Below are 16,206 nucleotides of genomic sequence, written 5' to 3'. Positions count from 1 at the left end.
TGCACCCTACGGTCCCGTACAGCATGTACCGCCTGCAGATGAGCTCTGTCAAACCACACCTGCCTACCTGTCATTTTCTGCCAGGGCTCTTGGCTTGGGTGGGAAACATTAGATGAGGCACAAAAGAGAAAGATCTCACAGTCTCCCCTTCACACACAGCTATGCATACATGAATACACTCAGGGATGCACGCCGAGACACACCACCACCACCACTCATGTTCTGGTAAATAAACACACAATACACACAGGGGAACAGAAATAGTTTAAAACACACTCATATCTCATATTATAAATTATTTTCTCCTCTTCTAGTTGTTCTTCTTCACAGTTCCATGTTCTTCCTCAATGTCCTCATTTCTGTTCACACATATTTTGGCGCACTGAACAGTGTGAGAGACGGTCCCCTCTCCTCAAGCAGATCCAGACGTCAATCAGACGGCACATGGCATGCCTCCCTGTGAGTGACAGGTGATGCAGATGCACATTTCAGAGAGACGAGCCGCAGCGACACAGCACTTCTGGCAAAACAATGCGGACGGAAAGGGAGCAGGACCGCATGCTGCATTTATCAAACAAGACAGGGACATGGGAAGGGATCGGTTCAACATGGTAACCCGGCATCCACAGCACCACAATATAACATGCAGCATGTAATGTTATTTAAACCATGTCTGTGCAGTGTCAAAGCAGAGCAAAGTCTTTTGTTGTTTGTAGTGTGATATTTTACGCGGGCATTTGTTCAAGTCTTTTTAATGCCAACTATATAAGTGGAATAAACAGGTTATCTGAGGCTCCACAAGGTGAACGCTGTGGTCAGAGTGTGAGGTTAGTAGTCAGACCTTGTTGTCCTGTTTGCTACTGAGGAGAAAGTAAAGGAGAAAGAGAGGAAAAAAAGAGGGAGAAATGGAAGGAGGTTAAGATTAGCCAGCGCCTACCTGCAGGCGGCAGGCCACAGGGCAGGTGAGAGGTGAGAGGCAGTGAAGCGAGAAGGGGGGGCATCCATCCCCCCTCTCCCCATCCCTCTAGCCAATACGCACATACTGTATTCACGCATACATGAAAACACTAGGTTTCTAAAGATGACTCACAATTGCAGTCCATATAATGAAAATTGTAAAGTGAATCCCATATTGTAGCTTCTCCCAGCTATGGCAACAAAAGATTGTCATTAAATCAGCTAAAAATATGTTTGGCACATCGACAGGAATTCAAATGTTTTTTTCCCCCCTCAGAATAATTCTATTTTTGTTTTTCTTCTCTCCTCCTGTCTGTCTCTCTCTTCCTTCAGTTGACTGAATAATCTACTGGCATTTCGGCAAGTGAAATGTCAAGGTTATGCGACTTTGTCTTTCTAGAATTACTGATCTGGGCTTCATCTTTTCTTGCTGTATGTGAGAAACTGTGCCCCTTTTTATTTCTTTCAATATTAAAAAAAAAGAAATAATGAAATAATCCAGATGAATGTGCATGTATTGTTTCCCCCATTGGCATTAAGACAGACAGAGAAACAGCAGCGTCATGTCTGGGAGCAGAGTTTGTTCGAAGCTGGCTTTGTTTGGGATTTGTAAATGCTAGTGGGATGCCAGTAATGGGACCTGGGAGAACGTGATCCTGTATCATTCTTCATAATCTGCATATATCATAAAGAATGGCTCTCATTATCTACCCACAGGTTTAATATGTGATGGATATGTGCGAGCAGCCTCATGCAGTCCATTTTTTCAAAAAGATATTCCTGGGGAAGACATGAACAGTACTTGTTTTGCATTTATTTAGTTTAGTTGAACTTCAGGGTGAATGGATACCATTTGTATTGTGCTCTGTGTGTTTTAAATATGCTCTCCAAACTCCAAGTTCCATAAACATGCTAAGTCATGCCCACCCAGCTGCCCTCTGGGACATTAAAGGCATATTTACCTGAACTGTAGCCCTCTAAGTGCCCCAATCATTCCCTGTGTCACAAGCAATCCGCCAAGGCCACAGTGTTTTTAATTAAAAAGACAGGGGTTTACCCGAGAATACATCCCTCCAGCATTCCACTTACATTTCAATGAGATGCATCTTGTTTCTGTTGCAAAAGGAGAGTGATGGAATTTCAAATGGCAGCATAATTATGGTGTGCTTTTCCTTCTGACAGAAAATCAGTAGCCAGTCCTCCAGGTGTAGTAAGCTTGGCTGAGCTGATTAGAAACAATCAGGGGACAGAATACACCTTTAACAAAATTGATGCAGAAGCTTAGTGAATGCTTTATTAGCTTGCAGTTCAGCTAGGCTATGGAGATCACTGTATGTGTTTGAGGGGGGGAAACAGTCTAGCAGTCAATTTTACAGCAACAGTTGCAATATTGTTACTCTCTTGCTCTTTTCATATCACAAATTTCAGAGATAGAACCTCACCTTGACCATCCCAATTATGAATTACAAGCGGATTAACAAAGAAGAGCATGCACTGCGATTCAATTTAGTCACTGCACTGTAAAACATGCCCAGTTTCAACACTACAACATAAATAACTAAGCAACTTTTTGAGTTAACTAGCCAAACTACTTTGACTGGTCCATGCTAAAATATTATTCAGTTATTCTAATTTAAAACTGAGTAAATTTCACGGAAATTGAGAAAATAAGTTGATACGTTAGTTAATATGTTAGCCTATTTTGAGTCTAATCTCTGGTGTGCATGGCATTGTATAATTATGGCAGCTTTCCCATACTGATAGAAGCTATTTTTAAACCAGGATAAGTAGGCCATTGATCAGTGCTGGACAAGGTAATCAAGTTCACTACATATAACTTGTTGTCAAAAATAATCATATTGCATTTTATTACACAGCCAAGATAAGTCAAATGTGCTTTTAACCATGTAAGGCCTTTGTTGCAAAATTGCATTACTTTATAGAGTAGTAGAAAAATAAAGGTGATAATAAGTTCTTGATTTTGAATTTGATGAGTAAAATTCAGAGGCAAAAAAAACAGATACATTATTTCAATGCATTCAGTGCTGAAAATTCAATGGCTTTTTTAATTTCAAAATCTGATAAAAAACAGATTTATTTCCATACATCTCTATTCACATGCCAATTCCATATTGCAGGAGGATCTAATCATTCTGGCTTTGCATGACCTTCCTCAAAAGCGCCTTGAAAGAGGGTCTGTCTACTCCACATAGCATTTGGGGATGGGAGGAAAACGTGCTCTGGTTTAATGGCGTTTCTTTAAACCAATCAGAATCGTCATGGGCGGTGCTAATCACACCACAGAACCGCTCCAAATAGTTGTGCGAGAGAAAACTCAGATTGGACAGATAGTCTAGCCAGCTGTCTCAATTTACCCTGCAGTGATCTGAAGAGCAGTAAATAATAGTCCTCATAAATCCTCCGAATTTAAAATTCCAACATAAAGAAAGTGGAAGGAAACGGAATACAAATGCTGTATTTTGGAAGATAGATGAAAATGGCCGCGCTCCACACACACAGCACAGCAGTGAGGTATAGCGTGTTCAACACGCAGCACATGCACCTAACTTGGCAGATAAAATACAGCACCTTTGTGAGTAAAAAGCAAACACTTATCAATACTTACTTACCTATTCAACAGACATAAGCATGGAGAAAGAAATGTTTTAATTTGATCTGTCTGCATGCAGCTTCTGTCATTACCGCGCTGTTACACAAACACAGCATGCTACTCTGCCTTCTTTACAGTCTAAAACGAAAGCTGTCAGTCTGAGTCTAATTTAGGACCCAAGCACTGAAAGTTTTAGAAACCTACTGGTTTTTTAGGGAATATTATTATTTTTGGTCACATTTTGAGGGGGGTTAGAATGCATGAAAACTCACACGTGCACACATGTCAGACCTGATTAAAATTGGAATGTTCTGTAGTGATTGGGACTGGGCATCACCAGGGGGCTCCATAGCACCCCCTGACGTTCACCATGATCCGTAAAAAAGGAAAAGCTAACATACCAAATTTTGAGGGAACATAGGTCACATTTTGAAGTCAATGTAGCATTCTTCTGAAATCTTTCCAACTGACAGGAAGTCAGCCATCTTGGTTTTTGTGCAAAAGTTCACAAACAGGTGTTTGAGAAGTTGAGGATGCACCAAAATTCTCAAAAATGTGCTGCCATGTACAGAATAGTAAATTCTTTGATATGAGTTCACATTTAGGATTGGGAGCATGGTTGTTCCATAGCGCCCCTTGATTGGTTTTAGCCGTTGGGCTCATATTTGACGGCCTCAATATATACAAAAGGTCACAAAAATTTGCTCCCACTTCAAAAACCACATCAAAACCCGGCCACACACTTCTCAGCTCTCTTCACTCTTGCAAGAATTCTGGAGGGAGCGTGGGAATATGCCCAACCGGTCTGCATGTGTTTTGTGGATCTGGAGAAGGTGTATGACCGGGTCCCCCGGAAAATACTGTGGGAGGTGCTGCAGGAGTATGGGGTGAGGGGTTCCCTTCTCAAGGCCATTCCATCTCTGTATAACCTAAGAGAGAGCTGCGTCCGGGTTCTCGGCAGTAAATTGGACTCGTTTTTAGGTGAGGGTTGGCCTCCGTTAGGGCTGCGCTTTGTCACCAATCCGGTTTGTAATATTTATGGACAGGATTTCGAAGCATAGTTGGGGTGGGGAGGGGTTGAGGCTCATCAGGCTGGGGATCTCATTGCTGCTCTTTGCAGAGGATGTGGTCCTGATGGCATCATCGGCCTGTGACCTTCAGCACTCACTGGATCGGTTTGCAGCCGAGTGTGAAGAAGCTGAGATGAGGATCAGCATCCTTACCCCAAGTGAAGGAGTTTGAATATCTTGGGGTCTTGTTCGCGAGTGAGGGGACAATGGAGCGGGAGATTGGTCGGAGAATCGGCGCAGCGGGTGCGGTATTTTGTTCAATTTATCGCACCATTGGGACAAAAAGAGAGCTGAGCCAGAAGGCAAAGCTTTTGATCTACCAGTCAGTTTTCATTCCTACCCTCACTTATGGTCGTGAAGGCTGGGTCATGACAGAAAGAAGCGGACGAAATGGGTTTCCTCAGGAGGGTGGCTGCCATCTCCCCTAGAGATAGGGTGAAAAGCAAAGTCATCCTTAAGGAGTTTGGAGTGGAGCTGCTGCTCCTTCCCGTTGAAAGGAACTAGTTGAGGTGGTCCGGGCCTCTGGTAAGGGTGCCTCCTGGGCGCCTCCCTAGGGAGGTATTTCCAGGCACGTCCAGCTGGGAGGAGGCCTCGGGGAAGACCCTGGTCTAGGTGGAGGGATTAAATCTCCAACCTGGCCTGGGAACATCTTGGGATCCCCCAGTCGGAGCTGGTTAATGTGGCTCGGGAAAGAGAAGTTTGGGATCACCTGCTGGGGCTGCTGCCCCCACGATCTGACATCGGATAAGCGGAAGATGGATGGAAAATATATTTGGGCCCACCAGCAGGGGTGCGAGTTTTCCCATGTTATCCTATGGAGACTGACAGGCAGTGGGTCGTTAAGGGCACTTATTTGGATGTGCAGTGGCCTAGCTCACGTATAAACCCAGTGAAACAACATTTTCCACAATAGAAACATGAAATAAATAGGAAAACTTACTGTTCTAGCAATAAAAATGGCAGAATCCTCCACAGAGCATGATCTTTCAATAATCGCTTCAAACACGCTTCACGATGACGGCAATGACTTGTTAACAGACATTCACAAAGACGTACAGCCCAGCAACAATCTATCTAAAATAACACCTTTTTGGAGTACCAGTCATGATATGTAGTAAAATATCAAAGTTGTGGGAAGTTGATGTGGCTTAAACTGTAGGTTTAACTGTTTAAACTGTAGCCCCATGCTGTTTTATCCGTCCTGACCAGGAGGGACGAATGAAACGTTAAGAACGTCCCACTTTTACTGTAATAATTCCTGAACGGTTTTGTTCAAAGCTGAAAATGCAACTGAATTTGACAGATGACAGGTGTAGGTTGCTAGTGACAAAATATTTTCTTTCAGTACGATATGATTAGTTTGTAAATCACATTTAATTAAAAAGTTCTTAACTTTCCCAGCGATTTAGCTTATACCCAAAAAGTGGACTCTATAGCGCCACCTAATGCATGAAAGGCTTAATTTGGACTTAGTACAGACATTACTTACATAATTTTGGACATATTTCCCATTCCCTTTCTTTAGCTCCGCCCAACCGGAAGTCGGCCATTTGGAATTTTATGCATTTTCCATCTGTTTACATTCTTTCAAACTGAGATTTCGATGGTCACAAAACTTTGCAGGTACTGTCTGACTATCTGGCTAACTACCCCCGATGGGCTGTGAGGGGCAAGGGCCCGTTCAAACACAGCTTTGTTACTTTGTTTATCTTGGAATTTGAATAAGTTGTTGTATACTGCTAGTCCACAAGGCTACGTAATATGCTTGTGAATGACGTCATAGTCATGTATGCGTTTTTCATTCTTTATAAACTTCTCTCAGTATTTTAATCTAAATACATGACTTATTTATTTGTATCCTAATTATTGTCCTCAGAGCGTTAACTTAAATTCACCTTTTAGCAGTGATGTATAGATCTGTACTTCAGGGTGTGTCAGAACATTCTGACATCACTAATGGGTGTGGCTACAGGTGAAACGGAGCTTCTGACCATGCCCAACCACACCTAGAAAAGACGCTGGTTGTGTGCAATAAACGTTTAACCAAGTAGAGAAACGCGGTCTCATTTCTTTTTTGATAACCATATCATCACACAGGATAAATATAGCCTTGAATACTAACAAACATACACACGGCTCCACTGAGGTTTTTAATGGTCCTTGTTGTCGTTTTTTTATACACTCCTGCACAAGCACAAACAGCTTCTTCTATCTCCATCACTGACACAATGCAGACAATCAGTCCATACCACTTGACTCTGATGGGCTGCCTGTGACTAGACAGCGTTCCACACATCAAACACAAGTGGAATGATTACTAGTTACTCAGCCAGCCAAGTGTAGGCTGTGGAGCTATGATTTTACCCCCAAAAAGTACAATTTAGAGAGACATTAAAGACACAACAGCTGTTGATGCAATAATCAGATGTCTGCACACGACATTAGACGACAGACATGGGCTTAAACAATTTGCATGTACACACAAACACGTTCAAAAATTCAAATGTAACGAGACAAAGACTGTAACACATGCCAACAGACTTTTAAAAAAGCTTTGTGTGTCACCATATCTTCTTTAATGACCTTGTGTCACTCTCAGAATAATTTATATGTCTATGTTATGGAACTGAAATGTAAGTGTTGTCATGTTTGTACAAAATAGAAATTGGTTCGGAACATTTTTTCTTCTTCTTGTTAGCACTTAGTGTTTTCTTCTTCACATGCAAGGTTACAATCAAGCACTTGCAATGCTGTTGCTAGGAGCCATCAACGGAAATGTCAGTCGACTCAGCAAGTGATGAGATTTGACATATGGCATCAAAGCATCATTAGACCTGCACCTGCTGCAGATGGAGTATGCTCTTTCACAAGGGGTTCAGCTCCAAGGGGAGGCCTATTGAGGGGCAGGGAAGGATAAGATAACCGGGAATATTGTGTAAGAAATACAATCCATTTATATGTTTCAAAGATCTCAAGAAGGCCACTTCACCGTGTGTAGACAGCCATTGAGTTTGCATTTATTATTTTTCATGATTTTCATTTTTCATTCACTCTCTCAGTGGTGAAATAGACACACAAATCTGTGTTTGAGCATGTAAAAAAATCCATGAAGTCTATAAAAATAAACAACGGATTCTGCCAATATATATTTTTAAAATTATTATTTTTTTCACTCAGTTGGGTGGTAAAAACACTACTTTGTCAATACATTAGGAGTCTATAATGTATCATTTCCTGCAGGGGGAATGTCACATTTTACTTTCAGAAAAAATAAGTGAAAAGACATTGCTTTTAGAATAGTTTACTTTGTTTGCAGACAATAATTGGCGTGACAGTATGCCATGCCAAACACACTCAAACTGCTACCAAAAAAAAAACAAGGTGAAGCAGTAACAGGAACAATTAACATATTAGTGAGTACATGTCACAAATGTGTGTTACCAAAATTACTTTGAGCAATCATATGTTAAATTGTAGGTTATGAGCTGCACAATTTTGGAATGTATGGCAAATATATTGCATGAGAGACCTCTAAAAAAGGTTATAGAGCAAAGCCATATCTTCAAATGTATTTACATCTCTATTTAGTTTCTCTAAATACTCATATTTAGGAAATTTTCCTACATCCAATTTACTTTGAGCCAGTTTGTAGACAGCCAAAGATTCAGTCCAGAATGTGTGTTGCTGTTAAAGACGCAGCAGGATCTATAATGGGATTCACCTTGTGGTAGTCATTAGGTTTGATGATACGTCTGCAAGGTTGCACAACAGCCAAGGAATATGAGGCCATTTTAAAGGACCTGGAGCACCTGTGGTGCACACATTGATTGCACATGATGTTTCTGAGGATACACCCATTTACACCAGAAAGCAAGTTTAAGAGGGGTTTCATTCACATTCTCACATTATAAAACAATTTACACTGTTTACAAATCTTGATTCTTGCAGGTAGATGTCGGCAGCAGGTCATATCAGCTGTTGCTAATTAAAGCTAATTTTGTGAGTAACTGCAGCTGGAGTCTGTACTCAGCAAAAGAAGCATCGCTCTGTGACACCACGCAGCCCCAACAACTCCAACAGAGTGAGATTTATATCAATTTTAGGCAACTTTTATTCCAGTCATATTAATAATTTAGCTCGTAAGAAATATGATGTGTTAAATATAAAACCCTCATTTCAATGTGTCACATTAATAAATCAACATGTAGGTAAATAAAATAGTCAGATTGGATTCGGTTTCAACCGAAAGCAAATATTAAAAGGACTTGAATCTGGGCCAATTTAGTTTTATTTGGATTGATTCTTGTTTCTTCTTACTTTTACAACTACGTTGACATTTTTTGTGGTGGCAACCTCCAGTGGCCGAAGTAATTACTGATGGGAGGAAAGCAGGACGTAAGGTGACGAAGTTAGCGGTATTAAAATTACCCCCAAAAGGAGGTGGGATGGGTGATGGGTCAAAGAAACGCAGTATTTTAATCCAGGTGATAGGAATTCAATTCGGAACTACATCATATTCTGTGTCACATGCATAACCGAAAGTAGCGTAATGTAACAGATGTACTAATTTTAACCCAAACCAAAATCTTTTTCTAAAATTAAGTAGCTTTGGTACCTGAATATAACTAATTAGTCTTTGTTGCTAATTGCAACCAAACTGTGACCATTGTTCTCTGTTTTGGAGGAAGAAAATGCTCATGCGGGTTGTATTTTCTGCCCCCGCTAGGGGCGCTAATTTGTGAAACCCTCCTACGGGTCATGTCAAAGGGTAAAAAGATACAATCTATCTTTGTGTGGTTTGGGGGCCTTTTGATTCACACACAAGCCTAAATGAAAGTCCCTGGCCAAAATGACACATTTTGTTTGCAAAATTCTCTAACGTTAAAAACACAAAAACCACAAAAGAAATATTTCAATCAAACATAACAACTTGTGGTCAAATTAATATTCTATTAATCAATCATTACACAATGGACAACATAATTTAAACTATAGCTCTCAATTTATTTGTGCTATGCGCTTGTGGCGTATGTTGATACTTTGCATGGTTATAGTATGTGCCAAAAATGCATCAGATTTTTCCATGTAATTCTTTCTGGCTGGACTGCAAAAGTATATGGCTGCTAGGTGTTGACCATGGTATAGGGCTGAGTGAAGAGATGGTCAAAGGAGCTTCACACAGGTGGTGTATTCGAAATTAATTTGCAAGTAATTCCTATCAGCAATCTAATAAAGTTTCAGGTCTTTCTATGAGATCTGCTGTGAAAAAGGGTGTGAAAATGTGTAAAAACAACGTAAAAAGTGTTCTGCATAGAAGGTGTTGACGAAAATGTAAGTAGATCCCAGTTTCTTTAAGCGTGTCTTAGCAATCGAGAAAAGTTCTATCATAATTATATAATTGTAATCTGTTTGGCATACTGTATGTCATTTACACAGGCATATTGGGAATTGATCGATTTGGGTGTGGCCTGTGTTGAGCTGCAAGTTTTGAGTTAAGCAAAATCAACGATTACCATAATGTGTTTGGAACAAAACAATCATGTGTTGCAGCCAAAAGTGCAAAACAATGTACAGAATCAAACTTGCTTTTTTTGCAGCAGAAAAGCTTCATTCGCCAACAGTTTGTTGTGTGCTTCACTGATGCCACATTGTAGATGTGTTTGCTGCTCAGTAAGACAAGCGTCAAGTGTTGGGGTTGCAAAACTTACCAGCAGAGCAGGAGGAGGAGGCTAAGACTCAGTTTATACTTTCTCTGTCAGGGCAAAGTGTTTCACATTGCAGCTTCAATGAAGATGAATTGATTTTGACTGGGGACTCTATCTAAATCTATTCAAACTTTCTTTAGTTGCCAGATGGTACCAGAATTTTCTAAATGAACATGAAAATAAAGATTTAAAGATAGGATCTTTTAATTGACACGTTAATGACAAAATAACAGATTCTGAACCAGCTAAAGCTGTGGAAATCAAATTGGCAGCTATCCATCCTTGATGCAAGCACTGCATGCAGGACTTCAGCTTTTGCATTTTTGCGTTAGGAGCTTGCAGTCCCTGACAGTAATAGTTTTACAGAGTCTATCTCAGAATCTATGGACAGCATGATTTAGCCTAACCATGATCATTTTATCACCAGGCCAATTATGTGGTAATGAGGAGCTACATCATAGATACCTACACACTCAGATAGCACAAAAGCATGTGAACATGTCTATGTGCATGCACGCACACAGCCAATAGCTGTGAAATGCTGGATACTGAAGCATGGACATTAACATGGCATGATAAATGACTGTTTTCCCCTTTCTCAACATTGCAATATGTTTTAATACAGTCTTGCACCGCACCTTTTCCTGCCCCTGCTGCCTTATGAGGAATCTCTTTTTCTTTATTAAAAACCATTAATTATTCTTGACACATCTAATGGGTATAAATGATTTCCGAGGGAAACATTATAATCGCAGCCTTATTAATAATTATTGAAAAAGAGTAATAGGGAGTCAGCTAATCTATTATGGTGAAAACAAATTATTATTTTTTAACAGGCTTTAGTGGCTAATGTCACACTAGCAAACACAGGTCCAAGCTTTAGGTCTGAATTATAGCTAAATTTACAAATGTCTCTAAATTGGGAATAGTGCATCTTATTGCACAGTTTTATTCAGAATTTCACTCTAAATGCTTGCAGAAAGTAACTTAAAGATACCTCATGCCATGCATTGAAAGTTATTCATTTGAAACATTTTGTACCTAAAGCTCACATTTGTAGGGACCTAAATGGCTTAAGCACAATTTATGTGATGATCAAATGGTTGGTAACTTACTTAGTTGCAGGGTTACAATGGTGCTCTCAGTCAACACAATTTACTTTCCTTTCATCACATTACATTGTGGGAACATTGTGCAAATAAGAGTGAAAAGTAAAAAAGACCCAAGTTCCCAGTGATATATCACCAGACAAAACAAATAAAATGAGAGATGAATAATGATCCCTGAGAAGTTTAAGATATGCAATAAGCCTAAGTTCTGTCAATGTGAAAGTAAAACCTCATTCAGATACAAGCAGTCTGAGGTGATTAATTGTGTTTTGCTTTCATTAGATTTACAATGTAGTCTTGTCTGATCACAGTAGACTCAAATTGATAGTCATCATTTTGAAATATGGGCAAGAGCCACATTTCACAAAGTGCACTCCCAACTTTTCTGCCATTAAGGAGTTGAAATTTATTTTTGTTTCTGAGAAAGATAGAAGAGTAGAGAACAAAATGCATTTATGAAGTAAATGAATCCACAATACGGCATATTTTTCCTGTGGGAGAATACTGTATAGTCTTTTCAAATCAATGCAGATGGCAAGGGCAAATAAGTTATGTGTGGGTTTCTTCTAATTTGCGATTGGCCGGTGGCAAGAATGTTTTGATTTGTTTTTTAATCACACAGTGGAAAAAACTTGAAGACTGTGTAAGGGAATGAAAGAATAGAAATGTGAAAGACAAAAAGAAAACAAAACTTGAGTCTACAGAAATGCTAGTAGCTCTGTAAAGTTGGACACATAGACTCGGCGGTGCTTTGGGCTAAATTCTACTGTCAGCATGCTAACATGCTCACAAAGACAATTCTAAAATGCTGATGTTAATCAGGTTGTAGCGCCCCCGCCCCAAATAAAAAGGCAAATGAGGTTGCTTGGCACCAGGAAACTTTGAAAAAGATGTCGACAAACCAAGTCGATGAGAAGCAGTAGTGCAATAAAAAAAAAAATCTGAATCAAATAGCAAAAATCAAACCCAGGAAATTCAATTAAACTGAATTAAACTGCAGCAAAAAACAAACAAACATGCACACCAAATATTATAGAATATGATTTATTGCAGAACTATCTTACCTATCTTTCAACATATCAACAGGGCCCAGCCCCTCCCTGCTAACAGGACATAATTAGGCAAAACTGTTTCCTTGATTGAGCTGCTTAGCTGATCAACCCCGACATCCCAGGCAAAACAACAACAAAGAAAAACGCTCAGACACACATTCAAACACACGTGCGCAATAGGCCAAACTTTTTCCAGCAGATCATAATGAACCCATAAAACTAACAAAACTTGTGTCATGTACACACCTTGGTTGATAATGTGCCAAATAAACTGAAGCATCGGACTGAAAATTAACAATTAAGCAGACACAAGAACACTGTTGATGTAGGGGAACAGGACCTAGGGTAAAGGGAGGAAGGAAACCAGTTTTTACACAGGTATAATGTTCACCATGCTCACCATCTTAGTTTAGCATGTTAACATGCTAACACATTTGCTAATAAGCATGTACAGCTGAAGCTGATGAGAATGTTGTTAGTTTTGCCACCATTCGGTCCTAAACCAAAGTGTGGGAATTGATTGAAATTGTGATCCAATGATGGTGCTATAGAGAGTGTCAGTACCAAAGACATTTAGGCTATCTAATAATTTTAATTTTATATTTATTTCATATAGGGACATGTGTGCAGCATGAGCCAATGCAACACACTACATCATTTGTGAATCAAGTTAATTTGCAATGTTCATATGATTTGCCTTTAAATACATATAAATCAACCAAAATATACATACAGCACAAAACTCAAGTAAATACCATACAACTCAATAACAAGCACCAAATCATTCATGACTGATCCCTCAGTCTAATCCCCGAAATTATTGCAATTTATCCGAAGAGAGATGGCAAATTCTACACCACCTGTCATGGCAATCATGAAATAGTTGTCAAGATATAGGAAAAAAAACACAAATGTCAACCTCATGGTAGTGCTACAGGAAAAATCAATGATCAAAGTGAGTAAGAGTCATCCTCCTGGAACCATGAATGTCTGCACACAATGGTGTGCCAATCCAGCCAGTTGATGTTGAGACATTTCACAAAAAAACAAAGGATAAGTGAAAGGTTTAAACTGCTGTTGGTGCTAGATGAAAAGTCAGGGAATTTTTCAAAGTCAATATGGTTCATTCTCTGGGCAACATGGATATCTGTCCCAAAATGAATTGCAATCCATCAGGTAGTTGTAGAGATATTTCTGTGGTGATCTGCTGTTAATATTTACTGAATACAAATTTAAGAAAGAAGTTGAGGGTAAGGAAGTGGGAAAGTAAAAGGTGAAGTGCACATACAGCCGGCTCCTTATCAATGCACTCCAGAGGATTTGATGGCTTTCAGATCACCCCCCTTCCCCCCCTTATTATGATCATATTCAGAGTGTTGATTGAAGGGAGTGAATCTGCTTCCAGCATCATTCAGAAAATTCATAGAGGCAGGGAAATGAGATGGATGACTTTTCCACCATCCTTTTATGTATCCATGGAACACTTCGCAGTAATATGCTCTCACTCTATTTTACCTTTCCTCTGTATTTGGCTTCAACTCTGAAGCTATAGTATGGCCCCTTTTTCCATTTGGAAAGCTGGCTTCTGGAGATAAAGACACTGAAAACAAAAACAAAAGAAGACAGTTGCGGAGAATGATTTCGACTACTAGAGTGACTGTGGATCTAATGTGTGACCTTTGTAGGTGTTGGTGAGTCCCATTTCCATGGGATTACAAGCTCTGTTAAACACACTGCAGTTGTGGGAGAACATGACAAAAAGATGACACTACAGAACCCAAATTGCACACATATCCCAGAACAATGACTTTTTTTATTCAGGTGATTACAGGAATCTTCTGCTATTGGCCGACAGAATTGAGTTTCAGCTAACAGGACCAAGCTGTGAACAGTTGTTTACATACAGGCGAGAGAGAGAAAGGTTGATGCCATCTGGCCTCGCTGAGAAACAAACCCAAAGAACGGCTATCACGTGTTGACGCTCCTTCTGCTCTCCTTCCCCATTGTACATGAAGTGGAGATCTAACATCTCAGTGAAACACTGGGTTATTTTTTCTCCTTTGATCGTAGCCTTTTTTTTCTTCTTTCAACTCCTTTCAGTCATTGTTAGAGAAAGCCCTATTATCTGTGGCAATTGCATTCATTCCATTCCCTGCGGCAAGGGCAGCGGTAGATGAAGTGATCCGATTATCTGGGGATTATCACTCAATATCTTCAAAATTTTGATGATTTAGCCTGTAAAAATGTTACCATTGAAACAACAAATGAAATAGTTTGTATATTTATATATTTTTAAATGGGCCAAACATTCCTTTTAATTTTGAAGAATAAATCATTTTCTTGAGGCTACAGTACTGTATGTGTCACCTTTCATCAAATCTCTCAGGTTTCCCAACATTGTGGGGAAGGGCTCATTGCGAAGAAGGCCACCGTTTGCAGATGACATTTTTTCCAAAACTATAATGCCATCAAAATCTTGTTAAGCAGTTATTTGTGTGGGTAAAAAGCTGAGAAGGAAATGATGGCCATATCTGAGCAAATAAACACATGCTAGGTACACAAGCACATGCAGATGAGTGAAAAGCTGTGACTGACAAAATGGTGTTGTCAACATGATCACATGAGGGTAAGGTCTATATGTGCACGTGGTACACATTACCTGTAGACTGTGAAGAAGGTGAAGGAGAGGGAAAGAACTGGGAGCCAAATCTGCCTCCAGGACACAATAACTCACCAGTAAGCTGCCACAGCAAGTCGCAAGATTATGTCGGAATCATATTTTTTTCCTCCGACCATCATTTTTCCCCTGCCATGATTAGCATGATGTTGGAGCACTGAAACCAACTGCAGCCTTGCACTTACCCCCTTTCTCGCTGCCAATCTGAAGGCAGAGCAAGAGAAAGAGAAAAGCAGCGAGTGAGCGCTGAAGAAAAGAATAAAGGTAACGAGAAAGAGAAAGCAAATGAATGAAGCAGTCACTTCCTAATGATAGGACCACTTTATGTGATTGAATGGAGGAAAGAAAAACTGATAAATTACCAACAATTGAGCCACTAAAAGATATGAGAACTTTGCATACGCACTTTGCTTCATACCAACGTACCAATCAATGTCAAGCCTTTGTGTTTTATAAGGAGGCCGGTGGTTATCAAAGACTTGACATTAGAAGGAATAGTAAAGTCAAATATAGCCATAATTTCAAACAACAAAGACAGCTTCACTAGCATGGACCACGACACGACCATGTGTTAGTTAAAGATATAATGAACATTATGAATGTGAAGATGAACATAATGAATGAGCAGATAGAAACATTGATGTGGATGTCGTCTGATAGCTGGTCTGGGAGAATGTATGATGACCGGGTGGAGGAGACTCAGAGTGGGGGTTCCGTCTCAGAAGCAGTTTTTTCCCGAATAGTTTACAGACTAAAGTGTCAGATTTTGTAGAACTTAGTTGTGCTTGGGCTTGACGGAGATCGTTGAGATTGTTTGTGAATGTAAGATTGGTGTACCTGGGATGAACAGCGGCCTGGGAACTGAATGGCTTGGTTGGCGATGCCTGATCTAGCGGCTGTGGATGCTGCGCCGATGTGAAATGAGTGGTTGGAATAATGTCTGGGTGATATGGCTGAAATGCAGGGAATTCTGTTCAGATGTTTCTAAAACCAGAATTAAGTGGCCAATTTGGAATAGTGAAAAG

Source organism: Etheostoma spectabile, chromosome 22, assembly GCF_008692095.1.
Source record: "Etheostoma spectabile isolate EspeVRDwgs_2016 chromosome 22, UIUC_Espe_1.0, whole genome shotgun sequence".
Taxonomy (NCBI): domain Eukaryota; kingdom Metazoa; phylum Chordata; class Actinopteri; order Perciformes; family Percidae; genus Etheostoma; species Etheostoma spectabile.
This window is presented reverse-complemented; position numbering follows the sequence as displayed.